We start from the raw sequence: 21983 nt of genomic DNA on the forward strand, positions 1-21983 counted from the left end.
CAGTTTTATAACATTTACCTTATCACATAGTACCTCCTCAAAACTGTCTAAAAGTTTTGTCTTCAAAACAAATTGGGTATGTATCTATGCATTTACCTATCTTCATTGATGAATTATGTAATATATATTCTCATGTGTCAAATAAGAAATTCTACATTTTCAAATGTTCTTCGGGACATGATTGTAGTTATTTCTCTAGCTGCAATATGAATCTAAGAGATGTATTAGTAATTCAGATATTTAATTGAAAAATATTCATTAAGTACCCAAAAGAATGTTATCTTATACTTCTTCAAATTTGTAGCACCAAATAGTGATGAATAAAGAGCTCTCCATCTTTTAATTTTAAATCAGTCTTTAAAAAAAAGCTCTAAAGTAGAAGAATCTTTTAACTATCTGGTGTTCATGGACTATGTTACATCTCTTTGGCTCAGATTATTAACCCACAAAATCACACTTGAAAACTATCCATTGTAAATACTGATTTTTAAACTCTTCACAGAGGGGGGAAAAGTACTTATTACAAAGTATGTGATAATGTTTTCTCATATATATTTTCCTAATACAACTTGGAATAGATGCCACATCTTAAAGTTCATTCTCTCCATGTAATTCAATCTCTAGTCTATGATTATCTTTTGCTTTCTAAGATGGAGAGCATCAAAAACACCATTAAAAAGAACCTGAATCTCAGAAATATTAATTAGGCAACCATCCATGCTGCAATATATTTCAAAGTGGTTTCAAAGTGATAAATACAGTTGTTACTCAACTCTACAACAGGTTTTTTTTTTTTGTTTTAAATGACAATTCTAAAAATTTTATATTCATGAATAAATATAAAACATTCTAACGATATATACAAGTGTAATTTTAATAAGTGAGTAGCACTCCCCATCTGCCTGACAATAAAGCTATTTAAAAGGAGTAAAACTAGAAGAATCATGCCAAGTTATTTGGCTTTAGTGCTTTTAGACAATGAAAAAGAAGAAAAGACCATATGCTTTCTAATTTTCCTACAACTTTATATGCAAATTCGGATGTAAAATGCATGTATTTTATATGCACCTGTGTGATGAATGTTTCTTGGGAAAAAAGTGTTTAGTTTTGGTTTATAATTTATATTTCAATGGACTCTCTTCAAATACATAGTAACTACAGGTAAAGTCGGCTTATATAGAACTAGGAATATATTAGGGTTATAAATGATTTTATTAATAACTTCATTAATACACTCAGTATAGCTTTAACTTATGGGGAAAAAAAAAACAGGAAAAAATATCAACTTGTCTAGGTTATATTCACACCAAAGTGAAATTCTAACATCTTTTTTTGGATATAATTTTCAGACAAAAATTAATAAATTTTAGAAAAGGTTAGATGAGTCTTGACATTCATGACACAATGGTGATGCAGACCACGGCCACCACACCAAAAAGTTCCCTCTGGTCTTTGCAGTCAATTCCCTCCCCAACCCTGGCCCCTGCAAAGCACTGATCTACTTTCCAACAATCCAGTTTTACCTCTTCAAAAAGTTTATATAAAGCAAACCATTAAGCATATAGTCATTTGAGTCTGTCTCCTTTTATTTAGCATAATGTTTTTAAGTCATCCAAGTTATTGTTCTATATCACTAGTTAGAAATCTGTACAAGAACAGAAACCATAAAGAGAAAGAGAATGACCAACTAGCCAAAGGAAATTGTATTACTTGCTATAATTTTATGCAACACATCATCTAAACTTCAGTACCAGCTAAATAAAATTGCCAGATTTCTTTCATTGTTTTGTATGTAAGACTCAGATCCATGAATACTCTTCAGTTGTTTTTGAATCATAACCAGTCAAGATTCTGGTACCTCAGCAAGGATCCATGCTTGAGTCTGTCTGACAACACCATTCAAAGATATCTTCTAAGTGAGAACATGCGGTGTTTAGTTTTCTGTTCCTGCGTCAATTTGCTTAGGTTAATGGCCTCCAGCTGCATTCTTGTTGCTGCATATATGCATTTTGTTCTTTTGGTACAGCTGCATATATCCCATAGTGTATATGTACCACATTTTCTTATAAGTGGAAGCTAAATATTGTGTACACATGGAAACAAAAATAAGAACAGTGGTCAGTGGGGACTACTAGAGCGGGGAAAAAGGAAGGGAAACAGGCTGACAAACTACATATTGGGTACTATGCTCGCCACCTGTGTAATGGGATCATTCATACCCAAACTTCATTGTCATGCAATAAACCCCTGTAACAAACCTGTAATGTGTGCCCCCTCAACCTAAAATAAAAGCTGAAATTATCTAAAAAGTGGATTATCAGGGAAATCTAATGTTTGAACATGAATATCTGATCCTTAATAGAAGATTAATCTAAATATATATAGATAGATAGATTTTTTTACAAAATAAGGATACTTTCTAACATACGAGATGAGATTACAACCTAAAAATTGACAAATAGCAACATCTTATATCTAAAATCACTGGTAAAGGTTTTTACAAAACTACGGCATAATCACAATAATGAAACTATGACCCGCTGTGATAAAGGTGCAGGCCCAATAACAGTCCCTGGTAGACAATGCGATCACTTTTACATTAACTTGGACCCTACATTTATAAATCTTTCCCCATCCCTAACAATTTTACATTTTGCCGTGATATGGTTTGGATTTGTGCTCCCACTCAAATCCCATGTCAAACTGTAACCCCAGTGTTTGAGGTGAGGCCTGGTGGGAGGTGACTGGATCATGGGGCGTATCTCCCCCTTACTGTTCTTGTGACGGTGAGCGAGTCCTCATGAAATCTGGTTGGTTAAAAGTGTGTGACACCCTCCCCCCCCGCCCTTCTCTTCCTCCTGCTCCTGCCACGTAAGACATGTCTGCTTCCCCTTCGCCTTCTGCCATGACTGTAAGTTTCCCGAGGCCTCCCCAGCCATCCTGCCTCTACAGCTTGTGGAATGATGAGACAGTTAAACCTCTTTTCTTTATAAATTACCCAATCTCAGGTATTTCTTTATAGCAGTGTGAGAACGGTCTAATACAGATTACATAGCAAGTTTGGGTTCCTTTTCAAAGAGTATCTTAAATTAGTTCATCAATTTAAAAGATCAGTTTCTGTAATTCCCCATCTTGTGGGTTTCAGATGATCAAACAAGAAGGTTGACAAGGAAAGAAAAATAATAATTTTACTCACACGGTATAAAATTATAGCCACCTGTGCTATGTTTGCAGTTTTACTAACCAAAATGAAAAGCTCCAAATTAAGTGCTTCTTTCTACACTCTGCAGGGAAGAGTATTCATGCAGCAGGCAAAGAAATTCCCAACCACTATCCACCACTCAGAAGCATGCTAAAAATAGCACGTTTTCAAACCCTCTGGCTGTAAGAACTTGTTCAGAAGATGAAAAGGGGTTAACCATAAGGAAAGATCCTTGAAATGATGAAACAACAGGATGAAGGTAAAGTTAGGGCCCGTGGGGGCATCTCATTTCACTACAAGGCAGTTCTCTGTTAATATGTCATTTAGGGCACCCAAAACCAACAAACGCCAGGGTACGTCTTAGTAGTACTTGAACTGTTTCACTTCTGATTTTATTTTCTTCTACTTTATTATCTTTTGTACAGGGACAGTTACAAATGTCACTGAAAACTACTGATGTGATTTTGTAGCGAACGAATGGCTAAGAATAGCACACGGTGGAGGTTCTAACCACGCTTGACTTCCTCACACTCAGTGCTGATGTTTCCTTAATCCTTCAGCTGTTACTTCTAAATACCCCAGGCTAATGCTTGGCAAATTCACTTCTGTCAGGGGAATGGGGCCATGCTTAAAAATATCATATAAAACAAATACAGTGACACAAATGTTTGTCCCCCAAAATACACCGTACCTTTCAACTATAATTTTACTAGTCCCTTTCCCTCTGTTTCTGGAGAGCCTCCAAATATAGGAATTTTATAAACTGTTAGAAAAACATGAAAAATCCTCAGGCAAATATTATGGTAGCTTACACTGAAAGTTCTTCAAGGCAGAGGAGATAATATTATTCAATGTTATCATTCTAACACCTAGCACAGAGTAGGTGTTCGATAAATGTTTGTTGATTTATTATATATTACATAGAAGATAAAAATAATAACATACAGTGTTTGCACAAAAAATGTGGAATTCCTGATAAATAAAAAATATAAAAATGTACCCTACATGTGCATTGATAAAATGTTATTTCTCATATAATCATGTACATAAAAATCATTATCACTTTCAACAATGACATAGAAACCATTTATTGAAACGGAGTCTCGCTCTCTCGCCCAGGCTGAAGTGCAGTGGCACGAACGTGGCTCACTGCAACCTCCGCCTTCCACGTTCAAGTGATTCTCCTGCCTCAGCCTCCTAAGTAGCTGGGACCACAGGCGCCGCCACCACGCCCGGCTACTTTTTGTATTTTTAGTAGAGACGAGGTTTCACCATGTTGGCCAGGATGGTCTCGAACTCCTGAGCTTGTGATCCGCCCGCCTCGGCCTCCCAAAGTGCTGGGATTACAGGTGTGAGCCACTGTGCCTGGCCAGAAACCATTTTAAAAAACAAAACAAATTCCAACTTTCCTTTAGTATTTAACATGACATTTCAATCCTAAGTAGTTATTCATATATCTTCTTGAAATTTTTGTACTAAAAATAAATTTTGTTCTATTAGTTAAAAAAGACAACAGCCATCTTCAAATGTCAATGATTAAGGGTTTTGGGTTACGCAAATAGTTTGAACCATTGAGTTCAATACTGAGGCATTTTAATGAATATGTTCAATAATAACTCAATGTAATACCAGATAATTATATGACTTTAAGAGGCAAATTATAATTCAATGTTTCTGAATGTATATACACAGAGAAGAATATATTCAGTTTTCTCATTGACAACGTTGATATCAGAATGTGGCAGAGTCTTACTTGCAAGATTACTTGGCATTTTGTTGGGCTAGCATAAAGAACAAGCCAACAGCCATAGGTCTTTTAAATCTGAGCCAAGAAAGTTTTCATTTAGGAAATGGTATTGATTTGAGTCATTTAGAATGTTCTTAAAGAAAAGCTTAGTCTGTTGGCTGCTTCTAAGGAGTACAAACTCATTATAGCTACATTAACTAACTGAAGAACTGGGAAAAGGCACGATATGAAACATAGAATAAATGAAGGTAACTATTTTCTTCATCTTCATTTGTACCAACTTCAGTTGACACGTTCAATTTACATCATCATTTTTTATTTTGAAATACTTCATGGCCATTTGCTGTTAAGTTGCTATTTTAATTAGAGGGCTTTTGAAAACTAAAATCAATATAGTTTGCTATGCAGTTTAGTTTATTTTTAAAAGAAATAACAAATTCTAGATGCCAAATTATAATTAGAGAGAAAATACATCAGAACAGAGAAAAGTTTTTCTCACCACATTTCCTGAAAACCGTGGAGACTTTTCCAATACATGGTAAGCAGAATATTAGCAATTCATCCTTGCTTGTTGTCAGTCTCAGAAATACATGTATTATAGATGTCCCTCCCTTGTGCATGGTGTATGTAGGAAAGTTGGTAATTTATGCTTTAAAATGTTGGTTCCTTTTTATAGGCAAATATATTGATACACACACACATCTTGTAAAACTCCTTACCAACCATGTTTTCGTTGGAATTTCTTAAATTATGGAACATAACCTCAAAGTGGACTGTTTATTAAAGGGTTATGGAAACTGTATTTACCTGTGGCTCGCAGATGAATTCTACATGATGCCAGGAGCGCCAAATCCAAAAGAAAAGCCCATGTGGAGAAAAGGTATCAAAGCCTAAAGGATTTATGTTTAAATTATTGAGATTCAATTGGGAATGCATGGTTTATTTATGCTGATTTCCTTTCTGCCTGCATTGTGTGTGTAAGTCGGCTGGGTTTAGGACAGAAGACAATGCCTTCTTTCCTGTATATTTGAATATTTTTTTCTACATCAGTTACCCATGTTGATAAGACTAGTCACTCATAAACGAACATTTTAACACAGCGTATGTGTACACGAAATTTCATCTTTCTTTTAATTGGTTCAGAGACCTGGATTTTCACTATAGTGTAAGGAAATTATTCATTAGTTAGGATAAAAAAAATTACAAAACCTATTTTTTATACCAACACAGGATATGAAACCAGATCTGGTAGCAATCAAACATTATATTCCTACTTAATTTATATAAGATGCTCAGCGATATTATAAAAAACCTATCACACACAAGCTGTGAACACTGCAGTAGCAAGCTATCTAGAAGACAAATTGTTTTATGGGAAGCTAATTATTACAAACATACAATATAGCTAGAGATACTCAGCTCTGGCTACCGTTTCTATAGATGGGCTACGCACTGGCCAAACCTGTGGTCTTCCTACATTCTACCAGGCTCTCTAAATTGTTGCTAAACCTACCAAGAGCTGTGCCCAGAAAGGGGAAAAGGAGTAGATACGAAAACTCAACTTGAGACTCTAGATTGGCGATAGATGCCTGCTTCTTGCTTGCGGTTGTCTCAAGATTCCAAGGAAGACACGTTCTGCTCCCTTATCCAAGGGCTGGGAATAAGCATCAGGCAACTGGCGGGTTTCCCGAGTATTACAGAGACTGCTGGTGTGCTCATCACTGAATAGTTCCATTTACTCCGTTTTACTGTTGGATGGGAAAAAATGAAGTTAATGTATCGGCAGAAATGACTTTTTTCTAGTCTTGGTGTCCTAGACCCTTTTTCAGGTGGCATTTAGGACTCCGACAGCCCACATTATAAGGAAATTCCAGTGCTGCAGCTGTGAATGAATAGTTTCATTAAGTCTTTCTGCTGGAATGGGTCCTATAGAAAATTCAGAGCACAGTAAGTATTTAAAACATACGCCGTACGTTTTTTCTGTCATTCCATACAAATGCCCTAATATATTTTCTAAAAACTTGCCTCTACATGAGAATAAAAATACATGCATTTTTTTATTGAGCATATGTTCCATATTTTACTAGGAAAAAAAGAAGACTCAGACAAAAGAAGCTAATTAAAAAACATTTAATGTTTCTCTCATGTGGTGTATTAACAGTATTTAAGAATTATGTTATAACACTAAGCTGTAATTATAACACGGCAGAATAGAACGATATAATTCAGCAAGCTCAAAGCAACCCTACTACATCCAAATGCAGCGAATACCCAGCAGGGAACGGCATTTTACAACAATTTGCTTTCTGTTCTAGGCAGGTCATATAATATTTATCTTTTATTTCACCGAGTGTGATCATGATGCAAAATAATGTGTTCTGTTGTGTAGAAAGGGTTAAGTTATGGCCTTAGTGAGCCATTAGTTGGAGATTTATTGGGGGAGTTAGTAAGTCTATATTCAATATGTGGTGATTGAACAAGGACCCTAGGTGCAGAGACAGAGAGAGGAAGAGAGGGAGGCAAATGACGCCCCCAGGGCTTTACAACATATGGCCCATCAGTCAAGGGTCAAGCCCCCTCACAAATTGCATGCACTTTACATAGCCGTCTGCATCAATAAATTACTACTCTCCTGTAGCCAAGCACTAATGCATGAGCAAGAGGGATCAGTCCCACTAAAAATAAACTGTTTTATTTATTTTTCTTCACAGATGCCCCATACTCCAACCCATCTTTTCCACACTAGAATCGCCTCCCATAATCAGGTACCCACTAATAAACACCCTTCTCCTTTCAAATAGACATTTGTCTTTTCCAGGGTGGTGGAGCATGTCATAGACAGTAACAGAGGTGCAGGTGAGGCAGGCGCAAATACCTCTAAGAAACTTAACCTGGGAATGTGAAACATTTCAACAATTAACTTACCATTTCTTTCTGCTGAGTTTCCCTGTGATGTCCAAGAACTGGATTGCTAAGGAAAAGTTTCTGGACTATTGTACTTTGCAGCTTTAGATGTTTTCCATTTATAAATTAAGGCTGCCAGCAATAAAACGACTCATACTTTTGACTACCACTTACGTGTAGAGAGAACCTTTGAACTTGGGAGTCCTGGGCATGTTTGAACAGGCACACAAACTAGATTGCAACTAAGATCTTTTCTGTGTACATTCAGTAGTTAACATCATTGAATAATCCCTGAACTTTTATATTTCAATGTCTTGAACAAAAAATTAAAGCTTTGCAAGTCTGAGAATGTCTTTCATAACTGAAAGAGGAAAAAATATGTTTAGCTATTGATAACCCACAAGAAGTAAATCGCTTTGAAAGGAATAAATACTGGAAAACCTCATCAGTTTGTAGCTATGTAATTGGATAGTGGTAAGCTTGAAAAGAATAAACCTTTTTTGTTTCACACAATCAAATATTTTGGAGAGAAATTGGAAAAAATAAAAAGAGAGAGTAAAGAGGGAGCAAGGCAACAACATGCTTGAATACCTACTTTGAGCTGGGCATTATGACCCTTACATAAATCACTTAATTTCATTCTCACAACAGTCTTCTGATGTGGATAATTATTATCAATATTTTATGGATGACAAAACTGAGGACTAGGCAAGATTAAAGGATTTGCCCAAGATCACACAGCGAGGATTAGTAGATCAGGGATTTATACAGAACCCCTTCCTGGTTCAAAGTTCATCACCAACTTTCCAAGAAAGAAGAAAGGAAGATGGAGGAGTGTGGTGAGACCAGAGTACGGATGCAGTGTCATGGAACCTAGGGGAGAAAAGGCCTTTGCGTAGGGTCTTGTTCAGCTCCTCCTCAGCGCCTTTAACCTCATCTGTAGCAGGAAGCACCTTCTGTTGTGGTGCACAAATAGAGAGAAGCAGCAGCTCAGCTCAAGAAGAAAAATAATACAGACAAGGAAAGGGAAGAGAGAACAGGAGATCAGGACAGCCCTGAAACTTAAAGGTGGCCAGAAATGGGCTCAATGATTGTCCATATCAAGGTTAGATTACAATTCATAAGCTACCTAGAATACTGAATAGAGGAGGATTCTGAAAGATGCCCAAAAGTGAGGGAATAAGAGATGAAGAAAAAAAAAAGTAGAAATAGTGTGGGGAAAAGCGAAAGTTTAAAAAAAATCCTGTGCCTAATGAGACATTCTTCTGCTTATCTGAAACACTGATTGAAACCTCAGTTCATTCCTGTACTTTACAAGACTGAGTTAGGTAATCTTTCGGAATATGTCCTGATTCTGTGTATCTTACCAAATATGTAGAATAGCTATATATGCACCCCCCAAAATTAAGAGACTCACGTCCACGAATGAATTTTCCTTACAGGTTGGTATGTATTAAAGGGGCAAACTTGGATTCTCATAAACCCTAGGCATTTCTTTAAATACCCCAGAGTAGTCTATTGATGTAAAACATAATTAATTATTTTTTAAATTGAGAGCAAATAGGAACAGGCATGATTTAGTATGAGAAACAGATGTGTACTTCATGTCTGAGATTGGATTCTACTTCATGAAACATATTAGAGTGGACACAAGACCAAATTCTTTTGATTTAGATGGAAAGTATATAGTAAGATTTGCATTGTAATGGATCCATTGACCCTTGGTCAAGATGAAATTGTCAATAGAAATGTCTTATGTATGGTATGAATCATATCTAATGGTTCTATTAACATCATATTGAGATTGAAGTCTCAAGCAGCATGACTTAGAATAATGGAAATGGAAGAGGGCTTTATTTATTATTTTCATTTCATTTCTGCAAGTGTATTTTTTCACATTTATATCATCTCTCATGAAGAAAAGCAGGCAATGATGCACCTATTAAAATTATATCAAGGCATATAAACTTGTAAAAGGCATCGAGTTTTAAAACAGATGTTATTTTCCCGACAAGATCAATCGTCTAATGGCCTACACCTTAAGAAATAAGGAGGCTAGTGACTAATGAAGGGTGGATTGGCAGTGAACAAAAGTAGTATCTTTGCCTACTCCTGCCTCTGACACAGTGTGTAACTAGAGGCCAGTGCCTCTGTTTTCTGCTCGCAGATTCCTCAATTGGCAAATGGGGATAACTGATGCCTGCCCTTCTTTTATGTCATGGGGATGTAAGGATGAATCAGACAATACAAATGAAGCCCTTGGAGGAGCACATTAGAAGAAATTGGTTTCTGAGTTGCAATAGATATCTAATGATACCACATTCCAATTCCATCAGTTTAAGTGACCAAATTTAGTGTTTAAGTAGAAAAATGGGCAATCATCAATCCAGAAGAGTTTGTAATTGTTCAAGGTATTTCTAAAGGAACAAGAATAAAGAGATTTTTCTAAAGTGATACACCTAAAGTTACAGACTGCATTATAGTTTTTTAAATTGTTGAAATATAATATCTTAACTATACTCTTCATCTATTTGACAATAAACAAAAAGACAACTCTCTAGACTTGTCAGAAGTGCAGCAATGACTAAGAAAAATATCAAAGAAACAGAGTGTTAAAGGAACTTGAGAGAAATGCCTCCATCTTACTATATATGCATCTATATGGTAGAATTAACCAGCATATAAAGCTGTGATTCTAGAAGTCTGTGAATGGTGAAGGAAGATCATACCAAAAAAAAAAAAAAAAAAAAAATACTACTGACTCCTCTAGAAGGATCACGTTGACAAATTAAAGGATATTTCTCTTCCTAGCAGACATAGATCTTTTTTAGAATTTTAAAAATCATTATGAACATGTACAGTTAACATTCCTCTGATGGCTGAGAATAAACCTGAGGAAAGTAGAATAAATTTGGATGAAAATTACTATCTTTCTCCAAATGTACACAAGCACAAGAGAAAAAAAAATCCAGATGTTCATGTGAAATGGCAATTGCACAAAACCAGTTTGGTGTGAAATAAAGGAAGCCGAGATAGATTTCGCAAACAATGAACAAAGTCAGGGATTGTTAAATAAATAAGACTAACAAAGCTGAGAAGTGAAATTTTTCTGGATCTTTTTAAGTTTATACCTAGATCAAGATCTATGAACAGTCTTCTGTTTTTATAACTACTCATATAATTTTTGTTTAAAAATCTTTTAGAAGAAAATCATGGCTGTTTTTTTTTTCCATTTGTTACAAGCACTGAATTTAAAAATCAAATTAAAGTATTTGGAGTGGCACCTATGGCAGTGGGGTTAAAAACTGGCAGATGAGGTTGATAACGATCATGGTGATGATGATGGTGATAAAAATGATGAATGTGATGATGAAGGTGACAGCTAAACTTTATTGAGTTTTGCTATGAACCAAATGCCACTCTAAATACTTTAATTCATTAAATTCTCACAATAGTTTATTTTACATCTGAGAATACCAAGACACAATGCTTAGATTATCTAAGTAATGCTCTGTGTGTGTGTGTGTGTGTGTGCGTGCATGCACGCATGTGCAAATTAAAGTATTTTGAGTGGTTCATAGTAAACAAATTCTAACTTTAAAAACAGATATAACATTTTACCAGCAATCCCATTACTGGTATAGATCCAAATGAATATAAGTGATTCTATTATAAAGACACATGCACTCATGTTCACTGCAACCTGATTCACAACAGCGAAGACATGGAATCAACCTAACGCCCATCAGTGGTAGACGAGAGAGAGAAAATGGGTGCGTATACACCATGGAACACTATGCAGCCATCAGAGAACGATATTATATCCCTTGCAGGGACATGGATAGAGCTGGAGGCTATTATCATTAGCAACTAACACAGGCACAGAAAACCAAAAGGCACATGTTCTCACTCATAAGTGGGAGCTAAATGATGCGGACACATGGACACACAGAGTGGAATAACACACACTGGGGCCTATCAGGGAGTGGCTGGTGGGAGGAAGAAGAGGATCAGGAAAAATAACTAATGGGTACCAGGCCTCATATCTGGGTGATGAAATAATATGTACCACAAACTCCCATGACACAAGTTTACCTATGGAACAAACCTGTACATTTACCCTGAACTTAAAATAAAACTTAAAAATACTAAAATAAAAATAAAAACTGGCAAGTAAATGGCTTAAAATTTAGCTTTGCCTCTCTGAAGTCATGTCTATTTGAAATGGGCCTTTTTTTTCTACCACCATAGTTCAGAATTTCAAATTCCCTCATTGACCTAATGATTCTACAAATTATTCTGCAACTTGTTCCACTGAGCTCGATGGTATTTCACTACAACACAGAAAACAGAATCTTGCATTTAGCTACCGTGTTACTCAGACAATGTAAGCACTGTGTCTCAGTGTTCTCAGACATACAGTAAACTGTTGTGAGAATTTTATGAATTAAAGTATTTAGAGTGGCATTTAGTTCACAGCAAAACTCAATAAAGCTTAGCTGCCACCTTCATCATCACATTCATCACATTCATCACCATTGTCACCATCACTGGCATCCAACCTCATCTGCTGTCTCAGACTTACTGTCAACGCTGGGGAATGCGGGACGGTCAGATCTGCCTATTTTCTGATATTCCAACTTCAATTTATGACGCTAAATGACCAAAGTTAACATATGTATGACTTTCCAAGTAGCTTTCAGGGACTTTTTAAAATTATTTTTTCCAGGAAGCTTTTTTTGGCATGTATTTTTGAAGGGCGAGTGTGTGTGTGCACTCAGGCACAAGCGTTGTAAGCTTACTGTCTACTTCAGGTTCAACTTGAAGCTGGGGCCCTGCCAGAAGTACCTCAGGGATTTCTTCAGTTGTAATATATTACTTACGAGGACGTACAGCTAAGGCCCATCCAAAGACACTTACGCTTTCTCATTGTGAATACACAAGTCTCAGTACACCTATCAGCACAAGTACCCATTTGTGAGTCCTTCATGCAATAAAAACTGGGTTCCAATTGATCATTTAACTTACTACTTACTTTCTTTATTCCGTGTAAGTCTCTAGTAATTTATGCATCACAATGTTGTCATTTTTCAATCTGCAAAACAGATTTCCAAACAAGGACGTAGTAGCTCCTCTGATGTGTTTCCAATCACTGGACATTATCCACCACATATAACCTATGGCTTTACTTGCGAATGTTTGCTTGACCTTCATCTCAAAGATATCCTCCAGCTATTGTATGAAATGATGGAGTTGTTGATATATTTGTGTCCAACTATAATAGTTTTGTGAAGTATTTATTTTCCAACCAGGAATGGAATGTACAACTTTGAAGTGGCAAAAACTATGCAGCAGGCAACTTTAAGCCACTATTTTTCAGAGAGTTTGAGAATATATCAATCAATTTAAGGATATTTCAGAGTGCTAAAAGCTTTCTCCTATCTCATTCACACAAAGAACGAAATCAAGCCAGGTGTGGTGGCTCATGCCTGTAATCCCAACGTTTTGGGAGGCCAAGGTGGGAAGATTGCTTGAGCCCAGGGGTTTGAGGCTGCAGTCAGGTATGATATGCCACTGAACTCCAGCCTGAGTGACAGCAAGACCCTGTCTTACACACAAAAAAAAGATGAAATCAGAAATCCTTTGGCAACAACGCAAGGGGGTTTTGCCATAGTTGTACTGATTTGCTTCCAATTGTGGTAATGAACCCATCTGAAAAAATACATGCACCCCCTGACCTCCTACACACATGCATGCAGCTGTAAGCATATATGTCTCTTAGCATTTCACTGCTGATTTATGAATAGTGATCTTGTCATGGTTTTCATTAAAATATATACTGTATATAAAAGCACAGGTTCTCCAGAACAAAGGATTAAGCCACAATAAAATCTCCTTTTTATGTCATTTCCTTAGAGAACTGACAACACATTATAGCAATATGTCTTCTTTTTTCCCGAAACTAAATATCATTTTAAAAGGTCTATCCTCAGCCTACAGAAAAGCTTTAACAGCGCTTTCCTATTTACAGTGTCTTTGGAGAGAGTATCACCCTTCCCTTGGACCTAATTGTGGCTGTTTTCTTAAGTGGCTGCAGAACCTTCCGGCTGCTTCTGGGAGCCTCCTGTGGCTTCCCCAAGCACACATTTGCCATTTGGGTCCAGGCATGCATGAGACTCACCTCACTGTCTCCCTGCTCGGCTTTATTTAACACTAAGCACCTCATTTCTACCCCAGACATAGAATTCAGAGGCCGAAGTCCAAGGAAATTGCTTTCTCATACGCTCTCTTCACCCTGAAATATCTCCTCAGATACATGACAGGCTGATTGATTAGGAACCGTGAGCCTGGGAGTGCCTAATTTTGTCACTGCTTCTGAGTTGGCAGCCTCTCTGTGACAATCCCAGGAAGCCCAGCTACCAGGAGGAGGTTTCAAGGAGGTCAAACAAACGCAGTTTCCTTCATGTTCCTTGTCTGACTGCAGTTCTGCTCCACAGCCTCTACCCCCAAAGCCACCCCCGAAAGGTGAGGTTACCCACTGGGGCAGAACAGTGTCAGGGCCGTGAAAGTAAATAGGAACGTTGCACAATCATTTAGGTCATTTCATCATTTCAGGGACTCAATTACCAGGACTGACTCTCCTGACAAGTCCTACTGTCATCAAAGCATGGGACAAACTTCATCTTCACTTTGACTCTGAATCTACGGCTTGTGTGACCTTGGATAAGTCAGTTAAACTCTCAGAGCCGACTATCTTCTCTGGATATGATACACTAAATCATTACTCAATCTGAATCTTTGTGTTTCATTCATTCCTTTATCAGTTAAACTCTCAGAGCCGACTATCTTCTCTGGATATGATACACTAGAATATTACTTGATCTGAATCTTTGTGTTTCATTCATTCCTTTAGAATGATGGGTTTCTCACAATTCAAAACCGTGAATCTACTTGAATCACCTTTGAGGAATTTCCTAAATCATGGTTCTAAGGATCACGAATAGTCATTTTATCCATCCTAAGTTGCAAGTGAATCTTCAAATGAGTCAACTCATTGATGGCTGAAAATAAACTATTTTTAAAAGTTTCCCTAAGAACTAAAATACTGTTCATTTGTGCTGTGGAGTATTATCACCTCCCTTAGAGATCAAGACGCTACTCCAGTAAGTTGGGTTAAGAGCTATAATAATGTATATCTTCTCTTACAATGATACATAAGCAAAATAACATTCAATAAATTGAAAAAGTATTCTGATTTCCCCCAAAACTCACAAATGAGCTGTTGAGAACCCATGAATAGCATGGACCCACCACTGTGAAAACAGTCCTTTTCTTTCCTAGTCTCGATGACCACCTGTTTTATGGCTTTCCTCAGGCATTGTAGATACATTAAAAGGAATAAGTTGATAGCATGTGAGAGACATGTAAAGGGAAATTCTAACTAGAATGACAAGATGAGCTCATAAACGGCCTGACCCTCAGCGTGTCCCACAGGTAGTGCCACAGCCCAGCAAAGCTATTAGTGTAAACATTCAAGAGACAATAAAGAAGGCTGGCCAGAGCCCCAGATGGTGCCGCCGTAAAAATACATTCCAAAGCTTGGCATCTGGATTTTGCAGCTGCCATGCACAGCCCATATGTGGCAATAAATATTGGTTCTGAGGTTGGAACAGCTAGAGGTTGGGGTCAAATGGAACCATCTGAACCATCACAATGCAGCAAACAGACAAAGCACGGAAGTGATTGTAAAATGACATGTAATTTTTCATACCTCTTACTCCTTTTATTATTGTCAGCTGCTGAAATGCTAAGGTAAACTTCCAGAGAATAAGGGTTTATTTGTCTAAGAACAGCCGCTAGTAAGCAATCATCCTTTTTTTGTTCCTGCTCTTTATTTTACTTCCAAATACTAAGTTCTACTTACTCTCATTTATCATTGTGTCATCATTTAAATTTTTAGTACTTTCATTCAGCTGTAATCATTATTTATAATACAACCTCTTAGTAACCAATTGTTTTCTTTTTAAAATACATAATATTTTCATTCCTTTATTCATTGATTCATTCAACAACTATTTTATTGAAGATATACTGTGGGCCAGGCATGGTTCCAAGCACCAGAGACATACAGACACGCAAAACAAATTTGCAACTTCCATGGTGCTTACATTCCATGAATGCTAATTCTTATATGCCTTCCTAATATTTTTTAACACTGACCATGAATCTTATGATTCTCATCTCAGAGAGAGAAGAAATTCTGTTCAAGGAGACAGACGAAAACAGGCAATAATAGGTGTGTGAAATGCTAACTTTAATAGCAGAAGGTAATTTTCTGAGAACAGAGCGAAGAGTCGTTAAATGAGATGTGAATATGAGGAGAGTATCAGGAAGCGAGATCTTAAATGCAAACTGAAGACTTAGAAGAAATTAGCCGAGGAGACGTGCCGGGAAAGGCCAATCCAGGAAAAGAGAACCGACGGGCAGAGCTCAGTCAGCTGTTGGGCAGAGCTGGGATGTAAAGTGGGAGAATACAGAAAGAAGCAGAGAGAGGCTCCAGCATCATCCAGTCAAGAAGGATTTGTACATAAGGAAACTCCTTGCAGAGCATCCACGAATTAAATAAAATTCTGTCCTCAAGACAACCTGACTGGGGAGATTAGACAGGTACATAAATTCATGTGCACAGATAAATTCCCAAAGAATGGTATTTTGGAAGTTAGGAAGAGAGATTTAGCTTACTCACAGCTAGAAGGTCATTAAGGAGGCCTTCGTGCTAGACTTTGAAGATGAAGTAGGATTTAAAAGAAGAGGATCAGCAAAGGAAAGTGGTGAAAGGCATGAAATTCTTCATTGGACTTTTTTTTTTTTTTTTTTTTTTTTTTTTTTTTTTTTTTTTTAAGACAAAGTCTCCCTTTGTCACCCAGGCTGGAGTGCAATGGCGCGATCTCGGCTCACTGCAGTCGCAACCTCCTGGGTTCAAACGATTCTCGTTCCTCAGCGTCCTGAGCAGCTGGGATTACAGGCGTGCACCACCATGCCCAGCTAATCTTACCTGGACTTTAAAAACTATCTAGTCTTCTGACAAAAATGAGTATAATTTCTCAATTTCTAAACTTAAAAACAATTGGGGATGAATATACAACTAGCTAAAAAGTAGGACATAGACTTAAACTTTTAAAGCACTCATATTTCCCTGTCTCACAGGTTATTTGGTCTATTGTCTCATTATTTTGGTTATAACTTACACCAGCAGTAATCTTGCTTTTAACTTGAGTGTTGACCTAAAATTTCCAGCTACACTTTCACTTGAACTTTATACAAGTGAATTTGAACTACATGTACCTTTCAAATCTCATATACACATTTTTCATGGCATGTTGCCCTTACTCTGACATGTTGACACCTTATTTCAAACTTTACAGCCTACTGTATTTTTATTCACAAGGGAATTTGTCTCCCCAACAGATTATAAAATCAATACTCTTTGTCATACACTTCCAGTATAGCAGAGTTTAATGTAAGTTATTTTTCCCCAGATTCTACTCAAGACATTTTAGCCAAAAAAAAAGTTTAAATGGCATTATAACAAAGCACTTTCCTTATCAGACAGGTTAAAATGACGTATCTCGACATATTATTATCAAAAGGTTTTTATAACATTGTTCCTTGTTATTACACATTATTTTTTCTCAGTATGTATTGCTGAACTTAACCCATAATACGAACCAAAAATACTGGTAACAACATCTTCAATTACACCTGTGATCTCTTATCTTGTAAGCTGGAATTAGAAAATCAGAAATGCCCTGAATTCTGAACAAATAATGAGATTAGTTAGGCAGTCATTCCTACGCTAAGCTAATGTTGCTGAAAATCCAAGTACAACTATGCAGAGGGTTTTTCACTGTTTACACACAGACTGCACTGCCCTTCTTTATTTTCACTATTTGCACTTCCTAAAAATTAACGTTTTTATTTCTTTTCTGTTCCTACATAGTTATTTCCTATTATTTCTAGCAATCATTCTTTTTGAAATACTGTGCTAGCTCCCTACTCATGTCCATAATGCATGCCCATTTTCATGGTCTCTGCATTTGACTACAACAGCTTGCCAATTAAACTTTGCCAGGTCCCCTCATCTCAGTATTCAAAAGAACCTCTACAATCCCACCTGCTCTGTGAAGCTTCTCAGCCACAAAAAGCATTCACTGGGCCGTGTGTGCTCGGCCTTGTGCTGTACTTGCTTACAACGGCTGGGCTATATCCTGCTTGCTGGAAAGCTGTTCTTTTCCCTGATATGGCTTGCTTTGGCCTCATTCTGCTTTTTTTGCACTATGTGTATTTAAATAATAAGACAGAAGCTGGTGATCACAGGGGCCCTCATTTCAGATTATCAAGTGTAAATTAGCCAAGTGTTTTGATAGCTCTTAATTATTGACAACAGACAGTCTCATGGAAGAGCTTGCATAAGCCACACGTCTAGGTAATATGAAACCTCGCTCCAGGCCTTGGCAATTACATCTCTGCTGAGATACGGGGGTGGGGGGTGCACCACCAGGTGTCCAGCACGTAGGATAGAATTTGTGGATTAGCAAAAAAAAGTGAGAGCTAATGAGTTGCAATTCTATGAGGGCTTTCATTAGCAGTGTTGTATTAGGGCATAATTTGGAGACCACTTTCCAAAAGGCTCTAAAAATTGCCTGAGAAATCACTGGGTACACAATAAAAATTACTGAGATAAAGATGGCTGGCTTATCCAGACGCTGCCAGAGTTTGTTTGTTTTGGTGTTCCTTGAGAGCCTTGGTTTCATACTCTGCTCTTCGCAGAAGGCTCTCTTGGGAGTAGGCTTTTCCTCCTTCCTCCTTTCTCCATCAATATTCTCCACAAATAAAGCACTCTGTAATAGTTTTTTGTACTACTGCTTAAGCCTCCTCTTATTTAACTTGCAGGTTTAATAAGATATAAGATGTCAAGATGTTTCTGCTGAATAAAATAATTTTTTCTGTTTATAGTTTTCACATGCACACATACACACACACAGTTATTGAGAATGTCACATGAGTTACTTTTATTACCCATTTATTCTTAATGATGTTATCTTCATCGTGCATCAAAGGGAAGAGGTTAAATAATTTGCTCAAATTACATAATTATGCAATTGGTAGAGACTTGTTTTTAGCACAGATACGTTATAAATATTTTTGAGCATTATAAAAAAATAAAATAAACGATAACTACACTTAAGTACTGATGTTTTATTACACTTATAGAATGATAAATCAGAATAATTTTAGATTTGTCTTTGGTTGTCATCCATTGTCATCTGCTATAATACTATTTTGATCTATTAATCCCACTTTTGCTGGTGAAATTAAAACAGGAAAACCACTGACACCTAAAACCAAATAACCTAAAGACAAAATTCTGTTGAACTGTTGACAATTAGGTGGCTTCATTTGGTTAATGACTTTACAGGCACATTCGCTATCACAGGCTTCGGTAATTGATCATTTTGGAATCAAACACATTTCTTGATGTCATGCTCAGAGTTGAAAACACAACTGGTTTATAATTGGAAGTAACCCCTTAAGCTCCAGACAGAAACACCATTGGTCACATTTATGGATGCAATTAAATGTAAAGAAGTGACTGGAAGCCTTCCATTCTCACATACCCACAGGATTTCCTTTGACGAGACTGTTACCTCATTGCTTTATACAGAATAGATTAAAATTTTTTTTCTAGATGAAAACTGCATTGGATATTTAGGATCCTCATAAAAATAGAATATCTTCCCCCCCCCCCCACCATGAACGCAACAGAATCTGAAAGAAAATTCAGTTCCCCTCTTGCTCAAGGTTTTCACCCTGTGAGGTCTGTGTAACAGCCCTGCTCTCCCAATCTATGGCATCTCCTACATTGCTGTGGTAGGAATTTGGATAGTAACTCCAGAAGAGGGATCCTGTGTTCCCCAAATCTGTCTGGTTCCTGAGTTCAGAAAGCGGGAGGTTGTTACCCTCAGACTCCTGTTATTTTACCCCTCAGCACTTCAGAGGTTAATTTTCTTCACGGAGCGTGTCTCTGAAATATACAAACCACCACAAGGTGGCAGTGGAGATTTGTGGTCACATGGTCAGGAACTCCAAAGAATGGGCTTCACTGTACTCACTGCCTACACGACATCTACTCATAGTTGAATTGGTTTTAAAACATCACACATTTTATAGCATGCTGATTTTATGAATTCTTCTAATTTGCACTTTACCAACTTTTTTCTTTACATTTACAGGTGCCTTTAAGAAAGGCTTGCTCAACATTTTGGACTCTGGTAACTTCATTTGATTTCAAAACCTCCAGATAGATTTTTGTTCCTCTGAGTTCATATTTCACTGGGTAATCTCACATTTCTCTGTTTTTTATCAAAAGAAAGTCCAATCTCCCCAGTGTTAATCTAAAATTTACTTTCCTAGATCTTTGGAATCTTAGTGGAAAGTCTCATCTTCTCTGGTTCTCCCCGTTTAACAGTACAGTTTAAACTTTACATTTCGGAATATGTTTCCCTCTAAGAAAAGATATAGAGTAACCTGCCCCTATTACATACAAAACTGGCAATTGAAGTTTAATGGAAAAGTCATTAGACCTTGTGTCAGAAGATCTGACCTTGTTCTTATTCTGCCACTTTTTGATGGGTGACTTGGAGCAAGACACTTAACCCCTTTGACTCTCAGTTTCCCCTTATGTCAAGAGAAAATGATGGTTCAATATGGAAATAACGGTTAAATAAAAGTAAGTGAAATTAGTACCTAGAACAGAGTGGGCCTTTAACAAATGTGATATCAGAACTGCTTTAACTTGTTTGACAACAAACAAGTTTGACAACAAACTAAAGATTATTAAGAATAAAAACAACTTATAATAAAACCAAACTTTAAAAAGTGGAACAATTTTCTCCTCCTCTCTAACAGTTCCGAAAGGTATTCGAATTCAACATCATGTAAGATCCTAAAAAAGAATGTTTTGTACTTCAGTTTTCAGATGTTAAGTTCCAACCATAGGAGAGGGGGCCAAAATCATCATTCTCCCAAAAAGCCAAAAAAAAAAAAAAAAAAAAAAAAAAGTATTTTAATTGCTTAATATATTGTAAAGCTACTTCCTCTGCTTAATCTCTGGAAAATATCTACTGCATTAGACATATTAGGCTTTGTACTGATTCAATTAAAAAATGAATACATTGACGTGACGTAGAAATCACTATTCACTAGAAGAGCAGAAAACTATTTTTTCCTTTTTTTGAGACAGGGTCTCTGTCACCCCAGCTGTAGTGGAGTGGCAATAATAGTTCACTGCAGGCTTTAACTACTCCTGGGCTCAAGTCATCGTCACACCTCAGAGAGTAGCTAAGACTACAGGTGCACCACCATATCTGGCTCATTTATTTTTTTGTAGAGATAGGGTCTCGCTAAGTTGCTCGGGCTATATATCTTTAAAGAAAAAAACAAAGAAATATTTTCATTACCTTTTCAAATGAATCAAACGCAAACTACTTTGCCAAAATCTCCTTACAGTGCTCAAAGCGTAAAAGCAGAACAGCAAAAGAAAATTATGTCCAAGACACACCCTTTTCTTTATTATTTTGAACAAAATATTTCAAATATTACAGATTAGAGGTTTTTAAATAATATCAGTTTATATTCGTAGTTTTAAGTCATTTATTTACCACAATGTCTAGTGGTACAAATATTATCTGATTCTAGAGTTCAGGATCCACATCTGTCTCTGTGAAAACCGCAGCCTTTTTATGGAAATAACCCAAATATTTAGAATACAAGAATATGCCATTGCCTCTCTGATGACACACACTGGTATTTTTCATTGACAAAAAAGAAAGTAATTGTGATCTTCATGATTTTAAACTCATCCAAGCCCATCACTCGAATCGTATGATTTCCATTGCCCAGATAGATTTGGATTCCTCCCCGCTAGGGAAGACGCTGTTTCACATTGGGACAGATTACCTCATAATAGCTTAAGAATACCAGATTTAATTTTTTTAAAAAGACAAAATGTAATACTATTTTTGGAATCGAGCTTTTCAGTGAATATTAAACTTTGCAGTTTATTTTACA

General features: G+C 36.8%; 1 protein-coding gene and 2 long non-coding RNA genes across 15 annotated transcripts in view; 1 reads left to right on the plus strand and 2 right to left on the minus strand.

Annotated features, from left to right (window-relative positions):
* Positions 1-5767, plus strand: part of LOC126949350 (uncharacterized) — a 38745-nt gene extending 32978 nt beyond the window's left edge. For both annotated transcript variants that reach the window (XR_007723676.1, XR_007723675.1), the window contains 2 exons: positions 3291-3461; positions 5626-5767. This is a non-coding gene — a long non-coding RNA (uncharacterized LOC126949350). The remainder of the gene's footprint in view (positions 1-3290; positions 3462-5625) is intronic.
* ROBO2 (roundabout guidance receptor 2) overlaps positions 1-21983 on the minus strand; it is a 1778513-nt gene that overhangs the window by 375436 nt on the left and 1381094 nt on the right. The gene's annotated exons all lie outside the window — the stretch shown is intronic.
* Positions 1505-11370, minus strand: LOC126949348 (uncharacterized). Of its 2 annotated transcripts, none has more exons than XR_007723673.1 (3): positions 7875-11370; positions 5757-6697; positions 1505-2076 (listed from the first exon to the last, which is right to left on the minus strand). It is a non-coding gene; the product is annotated as an uncharacterized LOC126949348 (long non-coding RNA). The 2 variants fall into 2 exon arrangements; XR_007723672.1 differs by lacking the exon at positions 1505-2076 and adding an exon at positions 4227-4567 and having other exon boundaries at positions 7875-11353.

The sequence above is a fragment of the Macaca thibetana genome, chromosome 2 (assembly GCF_024542745.1).
Source record: "Macaca thibetana thibetana isolate TM-01 chromosome 2, ASM2454274v1, whole genome shotgun sequence".
In the NCBI taxonomy this organism is placed as follows: Eukaryota; Metazoa; Chordata; class Mammalia; order Primates; family Cercopithecidae; genus Macaca; species Macaca thibetana.